At 41.5% G+C, this 23,160-nt stretch overlaps 1 protein-coding gene across 4 annotated transcripts in view; it reads right to left on the reverse strand.

Annotated features, from left to right (window-relative positions):
* grik5 (glutamate receptor, ionotropic, kainate 5) overlaps positions 1–23,160 on the reverse strand; it is a 617,387-nt gene that overhangs the window by 388,107 nt on the left and 206,120 nt on the right. For 3 of the 4 annotated variants that reach the window (XM_061947318.1, XM_061947309.1, XM_061947293.1), the window contains exon 4: positions 17,085–17,200. The exons of the other annotated variant lie outside the window; for it this stretch is intronic. The gene's annotated coding sequence lies outside the window, so the exon portion shown is untranslated. The remainder of the gene's footprint in view (positions 1–17,084; positions 17,201–23,160) is intronic. 4 annotated transcript variants of the gene reach the window in all.

Genomic DNA, 23,160 nt, shown 5'->3' on the forward strand with positions numbered 1-23,160 from the left:
AAGTTCAATAATAAATCAAATAAAAGTGTTATAACTTGCATCAAGTTCAATAATAAATCAAAAAAAGTGTTATAACTTGCATCAAGTTCAATAATAAATCAAAAAGTGTTATAACTTGCATCACGTTCAATAATAAATAAAAAAAAGTGTTATAACTTGCATCAAGTTCAATAATAAATCAAATAACTTGCATCAAGTTCAATAATAAATTAAAAAAAGTGTTATAACTTGCATCACGTTCAATAATAAATCAAAAAAACTGTTATAACTTGCATCAAGTTCAATAATAAATCAAAAAAAGTGTTATGACTTGCATCACGTTCAATAATAAATCAAAAAAAGTGTTATAAGTTGCATCAAGTTCAATAATAAATCAAATAAAAGTGTTATAACTTGCATCAAGTTCAATAATAAATCAAAAAGTGTTATAACTTGCATCACGTTCAATAATAAATCAAAAAAAGTGTTATAACTTGCATCAAGTTCAATAATAAATCAAATAACTTGCATCAAGTTCAATAATAAATAAAACAAAAGTGTTATAACTTGCATCAAGTTCAATAATAAATCAAAAAAAGTGTTATAACTTGCATCAAGTTCAATAATAAATCAAATAACTTGCATCAAGTTCAATAATAAATACAATAAAAGTGCCACTTTGCAATCTTTGCAAAAAAAAAAAGGAGGAGCTATGCATTTGGCAAGACAGGGCAAGTGACAGCACTTTCCCCCAGGAGAACCACCTTGCTTCACTGTGAAACAGCACGGCTGTATGATCAGCTCCCATTTCCTCACACAGTGCAGAGAACAGTCGCACTTTCAGTGGTCGTGTTTTGATCAAATTTACCGCGCTCACAACATCTGTTAAAACCTCATTGAGTTCGGGGCTGAGCTGCCTTGACGCGAGTGCTTCCCGGTGAATGACACAGTGTGTGCCCGTCACATTTTTGTTTCTCTGCAGGCGCTGGCTCTGGCTCGACGACCTTTGAGGTGCAAGTCACAAATGTATATATTTGTGTAATTGTGATCCACACATTAGCCTGCTACCCATCCGCTCGAAAGTTTGTTCCGCTTAGCCCCGCCCCCATTAGTTACTGTTGCTATGTCTGTCAAACTTTCGCTCGTACCGAGAAATATAAAGCCTACAGTAAAAATAAGTACCGGTAATTTCCATTTATTTATATAGCGGATTTCACAGACGGAATCACAAAGTGATTTACAGTGTGTATAAAAAATGAAAGCATAGTAAAAAAAATAATCTAAGAATATAATAATTTAAAAAAAAAAATTTAAGTGAAATTTCCTCCCGTTCCTCGCGCCCCACCTGTCATGTCTTAATTGCATGTTTTTGTGGTCCATGATTACTTCAAAACTAATATGGTTAACAATATGAGAAAAATAGAATTATTAAAGAATCACCATTTTCAGACTTGCCTGCACTTGCATCTCTTCTATAGACACCATGCCTGTGTTATCTCACGCTCTTTCACCATTTTCTCCAGCATCTTGAGGAAAACATCAATAGAAGGACACAAAATATACAGGCAGCTGACCTTTTTCTCTTATTTTTTAGCGCCGGTTTTCTGTTTTTCCACAGGTTCTGGCTCAGTTTTTCTTCCCCTTAAGGATGCTCCTGGTTTCCATGATCACAGTTGGCTTTTACATGTTTTTCATCCAAACTCAGACTAAAAACCTTCTTCTTTTGAAGTCAGAATCATTCAAATGATTGCTGCCTATTACACCCCTATCTCTTGGTCACTCTCATTTTGCGCAAGTCAGTTTGACAGAAGAGGTCCATACCATCCTCATATTCTCATCTCTTGGAAATGTATGGAGGCTGACCGCTTATTTAGTTGTACAGCTACAACCTGCAACAATGCATCTGCCAGACATATTTGATCATTCCCTCTAATTCTGCGCACAAATACCATAATTTAGGATGACGATGCGACCAAAACATATATTACGCAATATGAAATTGCCTCCAGTCTTCTGTAGGTGACGTCGCCAGGCTGTTGCAGGCTCGCAAACATTTTGGAGCTAAAAGTGGGTGTGCTGAAAACTAAAACATAAAATCCATCCATCCATCCATTTTCTACCGCTTATTCCCTTTGGGGTCGCGGGGGTCGCTGGAGCCTATCTCAGCTAAAATCGGGCGGAAGGCGGGGTACACCCTAGACATGTCGCCATTTCATCACAGAGCCAACACAGATAGACAGACAACATTCACACTCACATTCACACACTAGGGCCAAATTTTAGTGTTGCCAATCAACCTATCCCCAGGTGCATGTTTTTGGAGGTGGGAGGAAGCCGGAGTACCCGGAGGGAACCCACGCAGTCACGGCGAGAACATGCAAACTCCACACAGAAAGATCCCGAGCCCGGGATTGAACCCAGGACTACTCATCCATCCATCCATCCATCTTCTTCCGCTTATCCGAGGTCGGGTCGCGGGGGCAGCAGCCTAAGCAGGGAAGCCCAGACTTCCCTCTCCCCAGCCACTTCGTCCAGCTCCTCCCGGGGGATCCCGAGGCGTTCCCAGGCCAGCCGGGAGACATAGTCTTCCCAACGTGTCCTGGTTCTTCCCCGTGGCCTCCTACCGGTCGGACGTGCCCTAAACACCTCCCAAGGGAGGCGATCGGGTGGCATCCTGACCAGATGCCCGAACCACCTCATCTGGCTCCTCTCCATGTGGAGGAGCAGCGGCTTTACTTTGAGCTCCCCCCGGAACACAGAGCTTCTCACCCTATCTCTAAGGGAGAGCCCTGCCACCCGGCGGAGGAAACTCATTTCGGCCGCTTGTACCCGTGATCTTGTCCTTTCGGTCATGATCCAAAGCTCATGACCATAGGTGAGGATGGGAACGTAGATCGACCGGTAAATTGAGAGCTTTGCCTTCCGGCTCGGCTCCTTCTTCACCACAACGGATCGATACAGCGTCCGCATTACTGAAGATGCCGCACCGATCCGCCTGTCGATCTCACGATCCACTCTTCCCTCACTCGTGAACAAGACTCCGAGGTACTTGAACTCCTCCACTTGGGGCAGGGTCTCCTCCCCAACCCGAAGATGGCATTCCACCCTTTTCCGGGTGAGAACCATGGACTCGGACTTAGAGGTGCTGATTCTCATCCCAGTCGCTTCACACTCGGCTGCGAACCGATCCAGTGAGAGCTGAAGATCCTGGCCAGATGAAGCCATCAGGACCACATCATCTGCAAAAAGCAGAGACCTAATCCTGCAGCCACCAAACCAGATCCCCTCAACGCCTTGACTACGCCTAGAAATTCTGTCCATAAAAGTTATGAACAGAATCGGTGACAAAGGGCAGCCTTGGCGGAGTCCAACCCTCACTGGAAACGTGTCCGACTTACTGCCGGCAATGCGGACCAAGCTCTGGCACTGATCATACAGGGAGCGGACCGCCAAAATCAGACAGTCCGATACCCCATACTCTCTGAGCACTCCCCACAGGACTTCCCGAGGGACACGGTCGAATGCCTTCTCCAAGTCCACAAAACACATGTAGACTGGTTGGGCAAACTCCCATGCACCCTCAAGGACCCTGCCCAGAGTATAGAGCTGGTCCACAGTTCCACGACCAGGACGAAAACCACACTGTTCCTCCTGAATCCGAGGTTCGACTATCCGGCGTAGCATCCTCTCCAGTACACCTGAATAGACCTTACCGGGAAGGCTGAGGAGTGTGATCCCACGATAGTTAGAACACACCCTCTGGTTCCCCTTCTTAAAGAGAGGAACCAACCACCCCGGTCTGCCAATCCAGAGGTACCGCCCCCGATGTCCACGCGATGCTGCAGAGTCTTGTCAACCAAGACAGCCCCACAGCATCCAGAGCCTTAAGGAACTCCGGACTACTCAGTACCTTCATATTGTGAGGCAGATGCACTAACCCCTCTCCCACCGTGCTGCCCTAAAACATAAAATAACAAATGTATTTTGGGAGAAATCTTGCTTTCAGACATCATTTTTAGGCCAAGAACTATGAAATAAGTGCCAATGTTGTCAGTTTTAGAGGGGCCCTAACCTAAATCAGTTAATGCAGGGGTCTGCAACCCGCGGGGCTCTTTCATGCCTCCGCCGTGGCTCCCTTAGGCGCTGAAACAAAATGTCAACAAATAATGGCTAATTAGTTTATAGAATTGTATTTTATTTAGTTTAATTTAATTTAACAGTTGTTATTTTTGAGAATTCTGGGATCTTGTCATATGAAAATATGACAAGATATATTCAATATATGTCCAAGGAAATGTATGTCACAGCCCCGATTCATCATCTATTGCTGCCAAGTAATTGTATTGTTTTTAGTGGTCAACCCCCCGGCAAACTAGCAATAGACGGATCAATTTATTGCCATGTTTATTCATTTTCTTTCATTGATGAGGTCTTTAAGAAGGGGAACCGGAGGGTGTGTTCTAACTATCGTGGGATCACACTCCTCAGCCTTCCCGGTAAGGTCTATTCAGGTGTACTGGAAAGGAGGCTACGCCGGATAGTCGAACCTCGGATTCAGGAGGAACAGTGTGGTTTTCGTCCTGGTCGTGGAACTGTGGACCAGCTCTATACTCTCGGCAGGGTCCTTGAGGGTGCATGGGAGTTTGCCCAACCAGTCTACATGTGTTTTGTGGACTTGGAGAAGGCATTCGACCGTGTCCCTTGGGAAGTCCTGTGGGGAGTGCTCAGAGATTATGGGGTATCGGACTGTCTGATTGTGGCAGTCCGCTCCCTGTATGCTCAGTGCCAGAGCTTGGTCCGCATTGCCGGCAGTAAGTCGGACACGTTTCCAGTGAGGGTTGGACTCCGCCAAGGCTGCCCTTTGTCACCGATTCTGTTCATAACTTTTATGGACAGAAATTCTAGGCGCAGTCAAGGCGTTGAGGGGATCTGGTTGGGTGGCTGCAGGATTAGGTCTCTGCTTTTTGCAGATGATGTGGTCCTGATGGCTTCATCTGGCCAGGATCTTCAGCTCTCACTGGATCGGTTCGCAGCCGAGTGTGAAGCGACTGGGATGAGAATCAGCACCTCCAAGTCCGAGTCCATGGTTCTCGCCCGGAAAAGGGTGGAGTGCCATCTCCGGGTTGGGGAGGAGACCCTGCCCCAAGTGGAGGAGTTCAAGTACCTAGGAGTCTTGTTCACGAGTGGGGGAAGAGTGGATCGTGAGATCGACAGGCGGATCGGTGCGGCGTCTTCAGTAATGCGGACGCTGTATCGATCCGTTGTGGTGAAGAAGGAGCTGAGCCGGAAGGCGAAGCTCTCGATTTACCGGTCGATCTACGTTCCCATCCTCACCTATGGTCATGAGCTTTGGGTTATGACCAAAAGGACTAATGTGGTCTGCAGTGTCATTTAATGTGGTCTTCAATGTAATGTAACGTGGTTTTCAATTTCATTTAATGTGGTCTTCAATGTCATTTAATGGGGTCTTCAATGTCATTCAATGTGGTTTTCAATGTCATTTAAATAGGTCTTCAATGTCATTTAATGTGGTCTTCAATGTCATTTAATGTGGTCTTCAATGTCATTTAATGTGGTCTTCAATGTCATTTAACGTGGTCTTCAATGTAATGTAACGTGGTCTTCAATGTCATTCAACGTGGTCTTCAATGTCATTCAATGTGGTTTTCAATGTCATTTAAATAGGTCTTCAATGTCATTTAACGTGGTCTTCAATGTCATTCAAAGTGGCCCGCCACATCATTCCATGTGGTCTCCCACATCATTTAAAGTGGCCCTCTGATCGCAGCCATAATTGCGATGTGGCCGTCAATAAAAACGAGTTTGACACACCCACGTTACACAACTCTGGACTTCTAGGATCTATTTAAAACTGAAACAAAAATGAACTTTCAGAGTGTTTATTATGGCAACAGTTTGACTTTGAATAAATATTGAGATGATTTGCTAAGGTAAAAATAGTCCTGAAATCCAAACAAGGTGTGTTTTGTACCTAAAAGGTTCCACTTTATTGTGGATTTAAGATGGTGCTCCTCATTAAGAGTTAAATGTGGCCCATTAAAGCGGCACAATGCACTGTTGAAAAGGCTCATTGGAACAGAGGATGTACATAAATGTCAATGAGGCAGATTGCTGGGCCTCATCAAGAAGTCCACGTGCGTTTATAGGACTTAACTCCACCGTCATTGGTCGCTCTCAGCCCTTCCTTCAGAATACTCGTGGTGATTTAGAGGATTAAATAAGGGGAAGCATAGCTTTGCTTTGTTTACAAGAAAACTCCTCGGGGCCGCCTTTAAGAAGCAGCTGCTGCCCCTTTCAATTTATGCAAGTCGAGCAGAGGTGGGTAGAGTAGCCAGAAATTGTACTCAAGTAAGAGTACTGTTACTTTAGAGATTTATTACTCAAGTAAAAGTAAGGAGTAGTCACCCAAATATTTACTTGAGTAAAAGTAAAAAGTATGTTGTGAAAAAACTACTCAAGTACTGAGTAACTGATGAGTAACATATACACACACACACATATATATATATATATATATATATATATATATATATATATATATATATATATATATATACCGTATTTTCCGCACTATAAGCCGCACCTAAAAACCACAAATTTTCTCAAAAGCTGACAGTGCGGCTTATAAGCCGGTGCGCCTTATATATGGATTAATATTAATATTCATTTTCATAAAGTTTAGGTCTCGCAACTACGATAAACAGCCGCCATCTTTTTTCCCCGTAGAAGAGGAAGCGCTTCTTCTTCTACTGTAAGCAACCACCCGCCCCCGTAGAAGAAGAAGCGCGCGGATATTACGTTTCATTTCATTTGTGTGTTTACATCTGTAAAGACCACAAAATGGCTCCTATTAAGAGACACGCGCACAACGCAGAATTCAAACTCAAGGCAATAAGTCACGCAGTAGAACACGGAAATAGAGCAGCAGCGAGAGAATTGAACATAAATGAATCAATGGTGCGTAGGTAGAGGAAGCAACAAGATGACCTGCGCCACTAAGACAGGGAGACAGCGCCGGACGACATACGCCAACATCTGCCAGTGGATTGTAAATGCCTGGGCGGATATATCGGTCTCAACTGTGGTCCGAGCTTTCCGGAAGGCAGGATTCACGGAACTGCTGGACAACAACAGCGACACTGACTATGATGACTTCGACGAGACGGAGCCGGCCATTTTGGATGCCGTTTTCGCCCAACTTTTTAATTCAGACACCGAAGGAGAATTCGAGGGATTTATGGATCAGGAATAACTTCAGAAAGTGGGCTTTAAATGTTTATTTTGAGTGTTGTGTGACATTAACGTTCGAGCAACGTTGAGTTATTGATGTTGCTATTGCGCTGCACTAATTTGAGTGTTACTATTTTTGTGATTGCACATTTGCACATTACATTTTGGGGGTGAACAGAGTTGTTAGAACGCTGGTTTGTAATATATTATTAAAGTTTGACTGACCTATCTGACTGTTTTTTTGACATTCCCTTTAGCGCAGCGTAGGCGCGGCTTATAACCCGGGGCGGCTTATAGGTGAACAAAGTTTTGAAATATGCCATTCATTGAAGGTGCGGCTAATAACCCGGGGCGGCTTATAGTGCGGAAAATACGGTATATATATACACACACACACACACACACACACATATATATACACACATATATATATACACAAATATATATATATATATATATATATATATATACATACATTGATATATACAGTATATAATTTATATTTATTTATTTTGCCGTTTTTGTTTACATGTTAAAGGTGTTTTAATGAATATACATGCATGTTTAACACATATAGATTCCTTTATTTCATGAAAACAAGAATATAAGTTGGTGTATTACCTGATTCTGATGACTTGCATTGATTGTAATCAGACAGTAGTGCTGATAACGTCCACGTTTTCAAATGGAGGAGAAAAAAAGTTCCTCCTTTCTGTCTAATACCACATGAAAGTGGTTGGTTTTTGGCTTCTTATTCGTCCAGCTTCCATATTCGTTTTTATACACTTTACAAGAAATACATTGGCGGCAAACTCCGTAGCTTGCTAGCTTGTTTGCGCTGGCTTTCGGAGACTCTTATTTTGAAAGCGCAGGCGCGATGGAGCGGCACTTTTATTGTGAAGACAGGAACTGTGCAGTCAGTCTTTAGGCTTTTGACGGGATGTACGGTTGAAACAAAAAAGGGTATTTTTTCCTTCACACTTTTGATTGATTGATTGGAACTTTTATTAGTAGATTGCACAGTACAGTACATATTCCGTACAATTGACCACTAAATGGTAACACCCCAATAAGTTTTTCAACTTGTTTAAGTCAGGTCATGTGACCACCTGGCTCTGTTTGATTGGTCCAACGTCACCGGTGACTGCATCTGATTGGTGGAACGGAGTGAACGTCACCAGTGACTGTATTTGTTGAAACGCAGGCACTATGAAGGTCTGTCTGACAGACCAAAACAAACAAAGCGTGCATTAACAGATCGATAAAAATTAGTAGCGAGTAGCGAGCTGAATGTAGATAAAAGTAGCGGAGTAAAAGTAGCGTTTCTTCTCTATAAATATACTCAAGTAAAAGTAAAAGTATGTTGCATTAAAACTACTCTTAGAAGTACAATTTATCCCAAAAGTTACTCAAGTAGATGTAACGGAGTAAATGTAGCGCGTTACTACCCACCTCTGAAGTCGAGCGCCTCTGATCTTAGCGCACGTTTCTACAAGCTCCGTTACAAGTCCTGCACCCCTTTTGTTGCCATCCTCCTCTACTTTGTATTCACGACGCCGGCTCCGGTAATAAGCCTATATCGTCCTTAATAGCCTAATGAGCGCCACCTCGGGCAGGTGCCGCCGCATGCCTCTCGCGCCTGTCAAATGTGCCGTGAAGCGCCTTAGCACCTGCACCTGCACCGGGTGGTGGTCCTCATCCTCCGTGTGTCTCACGCTAAGCTTCCCTTGTTACAAAACCAATCATGGCGCACACCTGAGCCTGCAGGCGGGAGGAAGAGCCGTAAAACCTTGTTGGTGCTTCCTGCAATTTGCTTGTTTCCTCAGCTTTTGTCACAGAGGGGACAGCAACTTTAGGCACGGTTTACATAGAGGTTTATGTTTCATGTCTCTAAAGACATTCCTACTGGAAGTTACAGGCAGTTTCGTCTGAGTTTTCTTCCTAGGAGCAGTTGTGTCTGTGTTTTTTTCCTAGGAGGCGCTAGAGCGCAATTTTGAGTTTTGGGGTTAGGTTTTTTTATTAGATCGCAATTTTTGCCAGTCCTGATGTGTGTGTCCAGTTTGGTGAGTTTTGAAGCATGTTAAGGGGGTCAAATTACAGCTCAAAGAGGCAAAAGTGACAGTTTTTACTAAATTTTTGTTTTGAAGGGGGAATTGCCAACTTCCTGCTTTTGTCACAGAGGGGACAGCAACTTTAGGCACGGTTTGCCAAGGAAGAGTATAAAGTGCTTTTCAGGTTGTTGTTTTTGATACATTGAAATCCAAACTGTTACGTCGATGCCCTTTAGACTGGCTGACTGACGCCGACATAAGCAACTGTCGACAAAACCAAAACGATAGCCATTGTTGCACATTTACTGATGACTTTGGCCAGAGACATAAGGGAAATGGGCAATAACAATAATAAATGATTGTTGGAGGTTTGTGCACATTTTTAATAAAACCCTTAATTAGGGCCCGCATGGCCCATTGTATAAGGACTCCCAAAGGGAGTCCTTATGCAATGGGACATAAGGACCTATTGAATTTGTAAGGTTTTATTATTTCTTTATTATTCTTCCGCACCCACAATAAACTGTAATTTGACCCACTTAACATGCTTCAAAACTCACCATATTTGACCCACACATCAGGACCTGCGAAAATTGCCTTTTTTTTAAAAAACCGAACCACAAAACTCAAAATTGCGCTCTAGCGCCCCCTAGGAAAAAAAAACTAGACTGCCTGTAACTCCCACTAGGAAGGTCGGAGAGACATGAAACAAAAACCTCTATGTAGGTCTGACTTACACCTACCTTTCATAATTGTACATCCTCGGGCAAAAATCAACAGGAAGTTGGCAATTTCCCCTTCAAGACAAGAAAGTACTAAAAACAGTCACTTTTGCCTCTTTGAGCTGTAATTTGACCCCCTTAACATGCTTCAAAACTCACCGAACTGAACACACACATCAGGACTGGCAAAAATTGTGATCTAATAAAAAAACCTAACCCCAAATCTCAAAATTGTGCTCTAGCGCAATTTTTTAATGAAACGCACAAAAATCAACAGGAAGTTTGCTATTCCCCCTTCAAAACAAATTTTTTGTAAAAACCGGTCACCTTCCTTCAAAAACTATCTCCTCTGAGCGCGTTTGTCGTTTCGGCTTCAAACTAACACAGGAGAGCGATTAAACCCTTGTGTATAAAATAACAGAACAGCTTTTTAATACCTGCTCCGGTTTTGATTTTATGACCCTTCAAAGACCTGCTGCGCTGCTGTTTTTTTTAAGATGGCTGCTTAAAAGCAGGAAGCACCAACGTGCCCACACAATGCAGACAAGGTAGGTACACTAGACAAAAGTCTTGGGACACTTCAGACTAAAAGTAGACAAAAGTATTGGGACACTTAGGACTAGCACCTGCCAAATACGCGGGCCCGACCAATGCTGCTTGCAGCTTTAATTATGTTTGTTTTATATGGTATTTCATACTTTGATCCCACAGAGCTTTTACTGTAATTACGTTGTATCGTAACGACAATAATAAAGCTTCCGGTGGTTAACAATAAAAATTAAAGTGTTTTGTCCAGTATTTGTGCAGGGTTTCCTCTAAACCAGTGGTCCCCAACAGCCGGGCCAAAAAAAAACATTTTTTTTTTTTTGAATTTCTTGTGCGGCCCGGTACCAATCGATCCACGAACCGGTACCGGGCCGCACAAGAAATTAAAAAAAATTAAAGCTGCAAGCAGCATTGGTCGGGCCCGCGTATTTGGCAGGTGCTAGTCCTAAGTGTCCCAATACTTTTGTCTACTTTTAGTCTGAAGTGTCCCAAGACTTTTGTCTAGTGTACCTACCTTGTCTGCATTGTGTGGGCACGTTGGTGCTTCCTGCTTTTAAGCAGCCATCTTAAAAAAACAGCAGCGCAGCGGGTCTTTGAAGGGTCATAAAATCAAAACCGGAGCAGGTATTAAAACGCTGTTCTGTTATTTTATACACAAGGGTTTAATCTCTTGCCTGTGTTAGTTTGAACCCGAAACCACAAACGCGCTCAGAGGAGATAGTTTTTGAAGGAAGGTGACCGGTTTTTACAAAAAATTTGTTTTGAAGGGGGAATACCAAACTTCCTGTTGATTTTCGCTGGGGGTTGTCAATTTATGAAATGTAGGTCTAAATGAGACCTACATAGAGGTTTTTGTTTCATGTCTCTCCGACCTTCCCAGGGAGAGTTACAGGCAGTTTTGTCAGTTTTTTCATCCGAGGAGCAGTTTTTTCTGCGTTTCATTAAAAAATTGCGCTAGAGCACAATTTTGAGATTTGGGGTTAGGTTTTTTCATTAGATCACAATTTTTGCCAGTCCTGATGTGTGTGTTCAGTTCGGTGAGTTTTGAAGCATGTTAAAGGGGTCAAATTACAGCTCAAAGAGGCAAAAGTGACTGTTTTTAGTACTTTTTTTGTCTTGAAGGGGGAATTGCCAACTTCCTGTTGATTTTTGCCCGAGAATATACTATTATGAAATCTAGGTCTAAGTCACACCTACATAAAGGTTTTTGTTTCATGTCTCTCCGACCTTCCTAGTGGGAGTTACAGGCAGTCTAGTTTTTTTTTTTCGTAGGGGGCGCTAGAGCGCAATTTTGAGTTTTGAGGTTTGGTTTTTTGATAAAAAGTTTTTAATCAGAAGGGTTCAATCTCTCTCCTGTGCTAATTTGAAGCCGACACGACAAACGCGCTCAGAGGAGATAATGTTTGAAAAAAGTTGACCGGTTTTTACAAAACTTTTGTTTTGAAGAGGGAAATGCCTGTTGATTTTTGCTGGGGGTTGTCAATATATGAAATGTAGGTCTAAGTGAGACCTACACAGAGGTTTTCGTTTCATGTTTTCTTCCTAGGGGGCGCTAGAGCGCAATTTTGAGTTTTGGGGTTAGGTTTTTTTATTAGATCGCAATTTTTGCCAGTCCTGATGTGTGTGTCCAGTTTGGTGAGTTTTGAAGCATGTTAAGGGGTTCAAATTACAGCTCAAAGAGGCAAAAGTGACAGTTTTTACTAAATGTTTGTTTTGAAGGGGGAATTGCAAACTTCCTGTTGATTTTTGCTGGGGGTTGTCAATATATGAAATGTAGGTCTAAGTGAGACCTACATAGATTCCTACTGGAAGTTACAGGCAGTTTTGTCTGAGTTTTCTTCCTCGGAGCAGTTGTGTCTGTGTTTTCTTCCTAGGGGGCGCTAGAGCGCAATTTTGAGTTTTGGGGTTAGGTTTTTTTATTAGATCGCAATTTTTGCCAGTCCTGATGTGTGTGTCCAATTTGGTGAGTTTTGAAGCATGTTAAGGGGGTCAAATTATAGCTCAAAGAGGCAAAAGTGACAGTTTTTACTACATTTTTGTTTTGAAGGGGGAATTGCCAACTACCTGTTGATTTTTGCTAAAAGATGTCAATGTATGAAATCTAGGTCTAAGGCAGACCTACATAGAGGTTTATGTTTCATGTCTCTACGACATTCTTACTGGAAGTTACAGGCAGTTTTGTCAGAGTTTTCTTCCTCGGAGCAGTTGTGTCTGTGTTTTCTTCCTAGGGGGCGCTAGAGCGCAATTTTGAGTTTTGGGGTTAGGTTTTTTTATTAGATTGCAATTTTTGCCAGTCCTGATGTGTGTGTCCAGTTTGGTGAGTTTTGAAGCATGTTAAGGGGTTCAAATTACAGCTTAAAGAGGCGAAAGTGACAGTTTTTACTAAATTTTTGTTTTGAAGGGGGAATTGCCAACTTCCTATTGATTTTTGCTAAAAGATGTCAATGTATGAAATCTAGGTCTAAGGCAGACCTACATAGAGGTTTATGATTCATGTCTCTACGACATTCTTACTGGAAGTTACAGGCAGTTTTGTCTGAGTTTTCTTCCTAGGAGCAGTTGTGTCTTTGTTTTCTTCCTAGGGGGCGCTAGAGCGCAATTTTGAGTTTTGGGGTTAGGTTTTTTTTATTAGATCGCAATTTTTGCCAGTCCTGATGTGTGTGTCCAGTTTGGTGAGTTTTGAAGCATGTTAAGGGGGTCAAATTACAGCTCAAAGAGGCAAAAGGGACAGTTTTTACTAAATTTTTGTTTTGAAGGGGGAATTGCCAACTTCCTGTTGATTTTTGCTAAAAGATGTCAATGTATGAAAACTAGGTCTAAGGCAGACCTACATAGAGGTTTATGTTTCATGTCTCTACGACATTCCTACTGGAAGTTACAGGCAGTTTTGTCTGAGTTTTCTTCCTCGGAGCAGTTGTGTCTGTGTTTTCTTCCTAGGGGGCGCTAGAGCGCAATTTTGAGTTTTGGGGTTAGGTTTTTTTATTAGATCGCAATTTTTGCCAGTCCTGATTTGTGTGTCCAGTTTGGTGAGTTTTGAAGCATGTTAAGGGGGTCAAATTACAGCTCAAAGAGGCAAAAGTGACAGTTTTTACTAAATTTTTGTTTTGAAGGGGGAATTGCCAATTTTCTATTGATTTTTGCTAAAATATGTCAATGTATGAAATCTAGGTCTAAGGCAGACCTACATAGAGGTTTATGATTCATGTCTCTACGACATTCCTACTGGAAGTTACAGGCAGTTTCGTCTGAGTTTTCTTCCTAGGAGCAGTTGTGTCTGTGTTTTTTTCCTAGGAGGCGCTAGAGCGCAATTTTGAGTTTTGGGGTTAGGTTTTTTTTTTATTAGATCGCAATTTTTGCCAGTCCTGATGTGTGTGTCCAGTTTGGTGAGTTTTGAAGCATGTTAAGGGGGTCAAATTACAGCGCAAAGAGGCAAAAGTGACAGTTTTTACTAAATTTTTGTTTTGAAGGGGGAATTGCCAACTTCCTGTTGATTTTTGCTAAAAGATATCAATGTATGAAATCTAGGTTCTAAGGCAGACCTACATAGAGGTTTATGATTCATGTCTCTTAGACATTCCTACTGGAAGTTACAGGCAGTTTTGTCTGAGTTTTCTTCCTAGGAGCAGTTGTGTCTGTGCTTTTTTCCTAGGGGTCGCTAGAGCGCAATTTTGAGTTTTGGGGTTAGGTTTTTTTTTATTAGATCGCAATTTTTGCCAGTCCTGATGTGTGTGTCCAGTTTGGTGAGTTTTGAAGCATGTTAAGCGGGTCAAATTACAGCTCAAAGAGGCAAAAGTGACAGTTTTTACTAAATTTTTGTTTTGAAGGGGGAATTGCCAACTTCCTGTTGATTCTTGCTAAAAGATGTCAATGTATGAAATCTAGGTTCTAAGGCAGACCTACATAGAGGTTTATGATTCATGTCTCTACGACATTCCTACTGGAAGTTACAGGCAGTTTTGTCTGAGTTTTCTTCCTAGGAGCAGTTGTGTCTTTGTTTTCTTCCTAGGGGGCGCTAGAGCGCAATTTTGAGTTTTGGGGTTAGGTTTTTTTATTAGATCGCAATTTTTGCCAGTCCTTATGTGTGTGTCTAGTTTGGTGAGTTTTGAAGCATGTTAAGGGGGTCAAATTACAGCTCAAAGAGGCAAAAGTGACAGTTTTTACTAAATTTTTGTTTTGAAGGGGGAATTGACAACTTCCTGTTGATTTTTGCTAAAAGATGTCAATGTATGAATTCTAGGTCTAAGGCAGACCTACATAGAGGTTTATGTTTCATGTCCCTAAAGACATTCCTACTGGAAGTTACAGGCAGTTTCGTCTGAGTTTTCTTCCTAGGAGCAATTGTGTCTGTGTTTTTTTCCTAGGGGGCGCTAGAGCGCAATTTTGAGTTTTGGGGTTAGGTTTTTTTATTAGATCGCAATTTTTGCCAGTCCTGATGTGTGTGTCCAGTTTGGTGAGTTTTGAAGCATGTTAAGGGGGTCAAATTACAGCTTAAAGAGGCAAAAGTGACAGTTTTTACTACATTTTTGTTTTGAAAGGGGAATTGCCAACTTCCTATTGATTTTTGCTAAAAGATGTTAATGTATGAAATCTAGGTCTACGGCAGACCTACATAGAGGTTTATGTTTCATGTCTCTATGACATTCCTACTGGCAGGTACAAGCAGTTTTGTCTGTGTTTTTTCCTAGGAGGCGCAATTGTGAGTTTTGGGGTTTGGTTTTTTGATTAGATGGCAATTTTCGCCAGTCCGGATGTGTGTGTTAAATATGGTGAGTTTTGAAGCATGTTAAGGGGGTCAAATTACAGCTCAAAGAGGCGGCGGAATAATAATAATAAAACCTTACAATTACAATAGGGTCCTCTGTCCCAAAGGGACATTGCGGTCCCTAATTAGTGCACCAACCCAAAAAACCTCCCTACCCCATTTACACTCATTCACACTCATTCACACAAAAGGGTTGTTTCTTTCTGTTTTTAATATTCTGGATCCTACATTATATGCCTACAGAGAGGAGGTCCTGAAGCTGACGGCCTGGTCTTCGGAGAACAACCTCGCTCTCAACACCAGCAAGACCAGAGAGATCATCGTCGACTTCAGGAGGAGCAGCACCGACCCTGCCCCCCTCTACATCAACGGCGAGCGTGTAGAGAGGGTCCACACCTTCAGGTACCTTGGAGTCCACATCTCTAATGACTTCTCCTGGACAGTCAACACCACATCAATCATCAAGAAGGCTCAGCAGTGGCTACACTTCCTTAGAGTCCTCGGGAAGTACAACCTGAAGCCTGACCTGCTGCTGACCTTCTACCGCTCGTCCATCGAGAGCCTGCTGACCTACTGTATTACGGTATGGTACGGCAGCTGCACTGCAGCAGACAGGGAGAGGCTGCAAAGAGTGGTCAAGACGGCTCAGAAGATCATCGGCCGCCCTCTCCCCTCTCTGACGGACATCTACACCTCCCGCTGCCTCAACAGAGCCAGTGCCATCATCAAGGACAGCACCCACCCTGGCTCTGACCTGTTCCACCTGCTGCCCTCTGGGAAGCGCTACAGGTGCATTAAAACCAAAACAAACAGGCTAAAGAACAGCTTCTTCCCCAGGGCCATAACCATCCTGAACGGACTGCCCCATTGTCCCTCATAACTGCCTTCTCTTCGGTGCAATAACCCATTCCACCAACCACCCTGTTTTTGTTTTGTTTTTTTTCATGTATATATTCATTTCACACCATATTCATTGCACTTCTACATTTTTTAAATTTTTATATATTTGCACATTGTTTTTCTAGCATGCACACATCGCACTGTATGGAATGGCCTCAATCTCGTTACCTTGCGTAATGACAATAAAGCTGATTCTGATTCTGATTCTGATTCTGATTCTGATTCTGATTCTGATATCAATATAGATCACTACAGTCTGCAGGGATACAGTCACTGACTCCGCAATTAAAAGTAGTTTTTCGGAAAATCCATTGTGAAAGTTTGTGGATGAAGTAAAACTCTTCTTAGCACACACAAAAATTGACTTCTTCACAATAAAAGGCACATTGCCACAAATCATGAAAGTTCAAATTAAGGCACTTTTTACTTCAGATGAGGCTGAAAGTTTGTGTGGTGTGGTGTGTGGTGTGCTGGTTAAAGCAAACAGAGAATTTTCCTTCATTGGGTTTCATCATTAAATACAAATGGGTGACTCGCGCAAGGATGTTTGGGTAAATTTCTACCATATATGGATAATCTGCTGTCATCACACTTCAACAAATTTCCAAACAGACGGTTTTGGAGGAAGTTTGAAGGAATGCAAGATTTTTTTAAATAAATATATCCGAAATGCCTCTATGGTTTGATTTCAAAGGTTTGGGACTTATGTAGGTCCCAAATACATAAAAACAGGTACCATAAGGTAAGAAAAAATGGTTTTGCAAGATAGTGCCTCTTTAAAAAGGCACTTTTTTTAATGATAGGAACACAGTAGATAGCGACTTGGTAAATTAGTTGACATAAGCGTGACCGACTCAAGCAGGTTCCACTCACTGTTTATGTATTTCACCAGGAAGGCCAAGTGTTCCCAAAAGGAAGAAGAGGGTTTTCAAGCTCTGGTTTCTCCTTGGCAACATGTGGAAACTCCGTACAAATCTGTACCGAATGATCTATAATTGAAAACACAAAATAAATACAATTATAAAAGATAAATGACACTTTTTACATGTCGCCTTTTGTAGCTTGATTGTGATGTTTTCCACAACACTGGGTACACCTGCACTAGGGATGTCCCGATCCAGGTTTTTGCACTTCCGATCCGATACCGATATTGTTTTTGCATTTCCGATCCGATACCGATACTGACCGATACCGGTTTATCCGAGCATGTATTAAAGTTTAAAGTTATTTAGCCTACTTAGTTGTCAGAATCATGTTGAAAAGGGTTTTAGTACTCTTGATAACAACTAGCCAGCTGAATTAGGGGAGATTGAATAATACACAATGGTTGGTAACAAGAAACTGACCTGTTTATTCAAGGATAAACACAAAATAGACAAAATTATACATGACAAACAGAAATGGCATCATTGAACTAGGGCTGGGCGATATGGCCTTTTTTTAATATTGCGATATTTTAAGGCCATATTGCGATACACGATATATATCTGGATATTTTGCCTTAGCCTTGAATGAACACTTGATGCATATAATCACAGCAGTATGATGATTCTATGTGTTTTGATTGATTGATTGAGACTTTTATTAGTAGGTTGCACAGTGAAGTACATATTCCGTACAATTGACCACTAAATGGTAACACCCCAATAAGTTTATCAACTTGTTTAAGTCGGGGTCCACTTAAATTGATTCATGATACAGATATATACTATCAGATATATACTATCATCATAATACAGTCATCACACAAGATAATCACATTGAATTATTTACCGTATTTTCCGCACTATTAGCCGCACCTAAAAACCACAAATTTACTCAAAAGCTGACAGTGCGGCTTTTAACCCGGTGCGCTTTATATATGGATTAATATTACAATTCATTTTCATAAAGTTTCGATCTCGCAACTTCGGTAAACAGCCGCCATCTTTTTTCCCGGTAGAACAGGAAGCGCTTCTTCTTCTACGCAAGCAACCGCCAAGGTAAGCACCCGCCCCCATAGAACAGGAAGCGCTTCTTTTTCTACTGTAAGCAACCACCCGCCCGCGTAGAAGAAAAAAAAGCGCGCGGATATACCGTACGTTTCATTTCCTTTGTGTGTTTACATCTGTAAAGACCACAAAATGGCTCCTACTAAGCGTCAGGGATCCGGTTCATGAAAAGACGCAATCTCTCCATCCGCACACGGATTACTATTTCACAGCAACTGATATTCCTGTGAACCGCACTGTGGATACAACGGGAGCACGTACGGTGAATATTCGCACCACAGGGAATGAGAAGTCATCCTTCACTGTGGTTCTAGCTTGCCATGCTAATGGCCAGAAACTTCCACCCATGGTCATATTCAAAGGGAAGACCTTGCCAAAAGAGACCTTTCCAGCCGGCGTCATCATAAAAGCTAACTCGAAGGGATGGATGAAGAAAAGATGAGCGAGTGGTTAAGGTAAGTTTAAGTTTACGCGAAGAGGCCGGGTGGCTTTTTTCACGCAGCTCTGTCCATGTTGATATACGTATGTTTGTGATTGCACATTTGCGTACATTTTGGGAGTGAACAGAGTTGTTAGAACGCTGGTTTTTAATATATTATTAAAGTTTGACTGACCTATCTGACTGTTTTTTTGACATTCCTTTAGCGCAGTTAGATGCGGCTTACAACACCGGGCGGCTTATAGGTGGACAAAGTTTTGAAATATGCCGTTCATTGAAGGCGCGGCTTATAACCCAGGGCGCCTTATGGTGCGGAAAATACGGTACATTATTTATAATCCAGGGTGTGGAGGGAGGCGCCGGATGTAAGTGTCAAAAAGACAGCCAAAAGAGTTTGATATGAGAATAAATCTAAAGTTAAAATATAGGGTAGAAATGCACCCATTTGCAGGAAATGTAGTCTTGATTTTCAAAATTTTCTTTCAAGGCTTCTTGGTTACTTTTAAACTTTCATGCAGAGAAGGAAATCACAACTTAAAAAAATCACTAATTTTTTCATACGGTGTTGATGTGGAAATTTTTTGCCTCGGCATTTTGATGGTGTGGGCGTGTGGCACCGAATGGAGATAAGCGTCTCGACAGACGTCACAATATTTGAACAATGATGACGAAAACCGTTGTCTCTGTCGTGTCCGTGTGTCGAAAATTGTTATGCGCTTATTTTTTTATTTGATTTTGTGCGTGGCATAGATTTGCTATGCGCAGAGGACGCTTGAGCAGTGCGCAATTGCACAAGCGCGCACCTTAGAGAGAACGTTGGTCACACGGCTGCGCTAGCATCACAGCTAACGTTAGCCATGCTGCTACGTCTCTGCTCGGGGAGGACGTATACGTATGTGACGTATGTCGTGACAGTATGTGACGTATGCAGAGGTGGGTAGTAACGCGCTACATTTACTCCGTTACATCTACTTGAGTAACTTTTGGGATAAATTGTACTTCTAAGAGTAGTTTTAATGCAACTTACTTTTACTTTTACTTGAGTATATTTATAGAGAAGAAACGCTACTTTTACTCCGTTACTTTTATCTACATTCAGCTCGCTACTCGCTACTAATTTTTATCGATCTGTTAATGCACGCTTTGTTTGTTTTGGTCTGTCAGACAGACCTTCAAAGTGCCTGCCTTACTGGTGACGTTTCACTTCGTTCCACCAATCAGATGCAGTCACTGGTGACGTTGGACCAATCAAACAGAGCCAGGTGGTCACATGACCTGACTTAAACAAGTTGAAAAACTTATTGGGGTGTTACCATTTAGTGGTCAATTGTACGGAATATGTACTGTACTGTGCAATCTAATCATACAAGTTTCAATCAATCAATCAAAAGTGTGAAGGAAAAAAGACCCTTTTTTATTTCAACCGTACATCCCGGCACAAGGCTAAAGACTGACTGCACAGTTCCTGTCTTCACAATAAAAGTGCCGCTCCATCGCGCCTGCGCTTTCAAAATAAGAGTCTCCGAAAGCCAGCGCAAACAAGCTAGCAAGCTACGGAATTTGCCGCCAATGTATTTCTTGTAAAGTGTATAAAAACGAATATGGAAGCTGGACAAATAAGATACCAAAAACCAACCACTTTCATGTGGTATTAGACAGAAAGGAGGAACTTTTTTCTCTCCTCCATTTGAAAACGTGGACGCTATCATCACTACTGTCTGATTACAATCAATGCAAGTCATCAGAATCAGGTAATACACCAACTTATATTCTTGTCAACATGAAAGAAAGGAATCTATATGTGTTAAACATGCATGTATATTCATTAAAACACCTTTAACATGTAAACAAAAACGGCAAAATAAATAAATATAAATGATATACTGTATATATATATATGTGTGTATATATATATATATATATATATATATATATATATATATATATATATATATATGATATGTGTGTGTATGTTACTCATCAGTTACTCAGTACTTGAGTCGTTTTTTCACAACATACTTTTTACTTTTACTCAAGTAAATATTTGGGTGACTACTCATTACTTTTACTTGAGTAATAAATCTCTAAAGTAACAGTACTCTTACTTGAGTACAATTTCTGGCTACTCTACCCACCTCTGGACGTATGACGTGACAGTATGTGACGTGTGTAAGAAGGTGCACTTGCTGTCTGTGAGAGGGAGACACAGGAAAGAGTGAGAAGAGCCTGTCGTGTAATGCCAGCAGCTAAATGCAACTGCGTGAGAATTGTGGATGTGTTGAAGGTGTGCTGGAAAATGCGGAACGGAAATTACGGAGCAGCAGAAAAGTGGAATGTATTATTTAAATCGGTGCGTAGGAAAACACGGACCGGAGTTTTTTTTTAAACTGGATCTGGATCGGCATTTTCCCATGCCTTACCGATACGCAATTTTTGGCAAATATCGGCAGCCGATCCGATCCAAATATCGGATCGGGACATCCCTAACCTGCACCATTAAATACAATTTTGTTTATGTTTATTATTGCCATTTGCATCACAGTGACAGATGCTATACAGGTAAAAGCCAGTAAATTAGAATATTTTGAAAAACTTGATTTATTTCAGTAATTGCATTCAAAAGGTGTAACTTGTACATTATATTTATTCATTGCACACAGACTGATGCATTCAAATGTTTATTTCATTTAATTTTGATGATTTGAAGTGGCAACAAATGAAAATCCAAAATTCCGTGTGTCACAAAATTAGAATATTACCCTGGATCTCAGGAAACAGAGTGGACCGACACCAGCAGATGACATGGCACCCCAAACCATCACCCAACCATGCAAATTTTGCATTTCCTTTGGAAATCGAGGTCCCAGAGTCTGGAGGAAGACAGGAGAGGCACAGGATCCACGTTGCCTGAAGTCTAGTGTAAAGTTTCCACCATCAGTGATGGTTTGGGGTGCCATGTCATCTGCTGGTGTCGGTCCACTCTGTTTCCTGAGATCCAGGGTCAACGCAGCCGTCTACCAGCAAGTTTTAGAGCACTTCATGCTTCCTGCTGCTGACCTGCTCTATGGAGATGGAGATTTCAAGTTCCAACAGGACTTGGCGCCTGCACACAGCGCAAAATCTACCCGTGCCTGGTTTACGGACCATGGTATTTCTCTTCTAAATTGGCCCGCCAACTCCCCTGACCTTAGCCCCATAGAAAATCTGTGGGGTATTGTGAAAAGGAAGATGCAGAATGCCAGACCCAAAAACGCAGAAGAGTTGAAGGCCACTATCAGAGCAACCTGGGCTCTCATAACACCTGAGCAGTGCCAGAAATTCATCGACCCCAATGCCACGCCGCATTAACGCAGTAATTGAGGCAAAAGGAGCTCCAACCAAGTATTGAGTATTGTACATGCTCATATTTTTCATTTTCATACTTTCCAGTTGGCCAACATTTCTAAAAATCCCTTTTTTGTATTAGCCTTAAGTAATATTCTAATTTTGTGACACACGGAATTTTGGATTTTCATTTGTTGCCACTTCAAATCATCAAAATTAAATGAAATAAACATTTGAATGCATCAGTCTGTGTGCAATGAATAAATATAATGTACAAGTTACACCTTTTGAATGCAATTACTGAAATAAATCAAGTTTTTCAAAATATTCTAATTTACTGGCTTTTACCTGTATAAGCACAAAAGACAGCAATTATGAATATAAAATTGAGCAATTATAGAAGCAGGTTGCTTTCCAAACTCCGAATTCTGCTTTAAAGGACTATGTAGTCTTGTTGTCATGGTTACATTAACAAATGCACAATTTTGTGTATGATGCATTTTTTCGCAAAAGAAAGAAGGAATAGCAGAAAAAAACACAAAACATTTCAACGGCTTATGCTCTCCGTATTGAAAATGCTGACAGTGCCCAAGTCCATCTAATTGGTTGCTTTGCATAGAATCAACAGCTGCATTATTCACACATATCAGCAGTGTGTAGAATATAGACACTCCGGGACGTCATTTGTATTCATACTTACTGTCAAAGTGTGTTTTTGCACAAGAGGCAGACATCAATAATTTTTTATTATTTCGTTCTTCTACCAGGACATGATGCAACGTACCAGCAACTCTTTAATTTCCTCAGTGAGTTACATCTTTTAACTTAAAAAGCACGCATTTCTTTGTCTGCTGCACTGTGACGTTCATGCTGCGGCTTGTTGGGGAGGTTTTCACTACAGCAGAACCTGGAAAGGTCAATGCGTCAGAGTATGTGACAACAGCACAAAAGTCAAATAGTGATCATTCGGCAATTGTTTAGTTTGTCAAAAGGATATGTATGCAGTCACGGGTGTCAGCTGTCGGAAAATAGTCATTGCCGTTTTGTCTACATCAGGGGTGCTCACACTTTTTCTGCAGGCGAGCTACTTTTCAATTGATCAAGTCGTGGGGATCTACCTCATTCATATATATAATTTATATTTACTTATTTATGAAATATATGTTTTTGTTAACAAGTTAGAGGTGTTTAATGA

The sequence above is a fragment of the Nerophis lumbriciformis genome, linkage group LG04 (genome assembly GCF_033978685.3).
Source record: "Nerophis lumbriciformis linkage group LG04, RoL_Nlum_v2.1, whole genome shotgun sequence".
NCBI lineage: Eukaryota > Metazoa > Chordata > Actinopteri > Syngnathiformes > Syngnathidae > Nerophis > Nerophis lumbriciformis.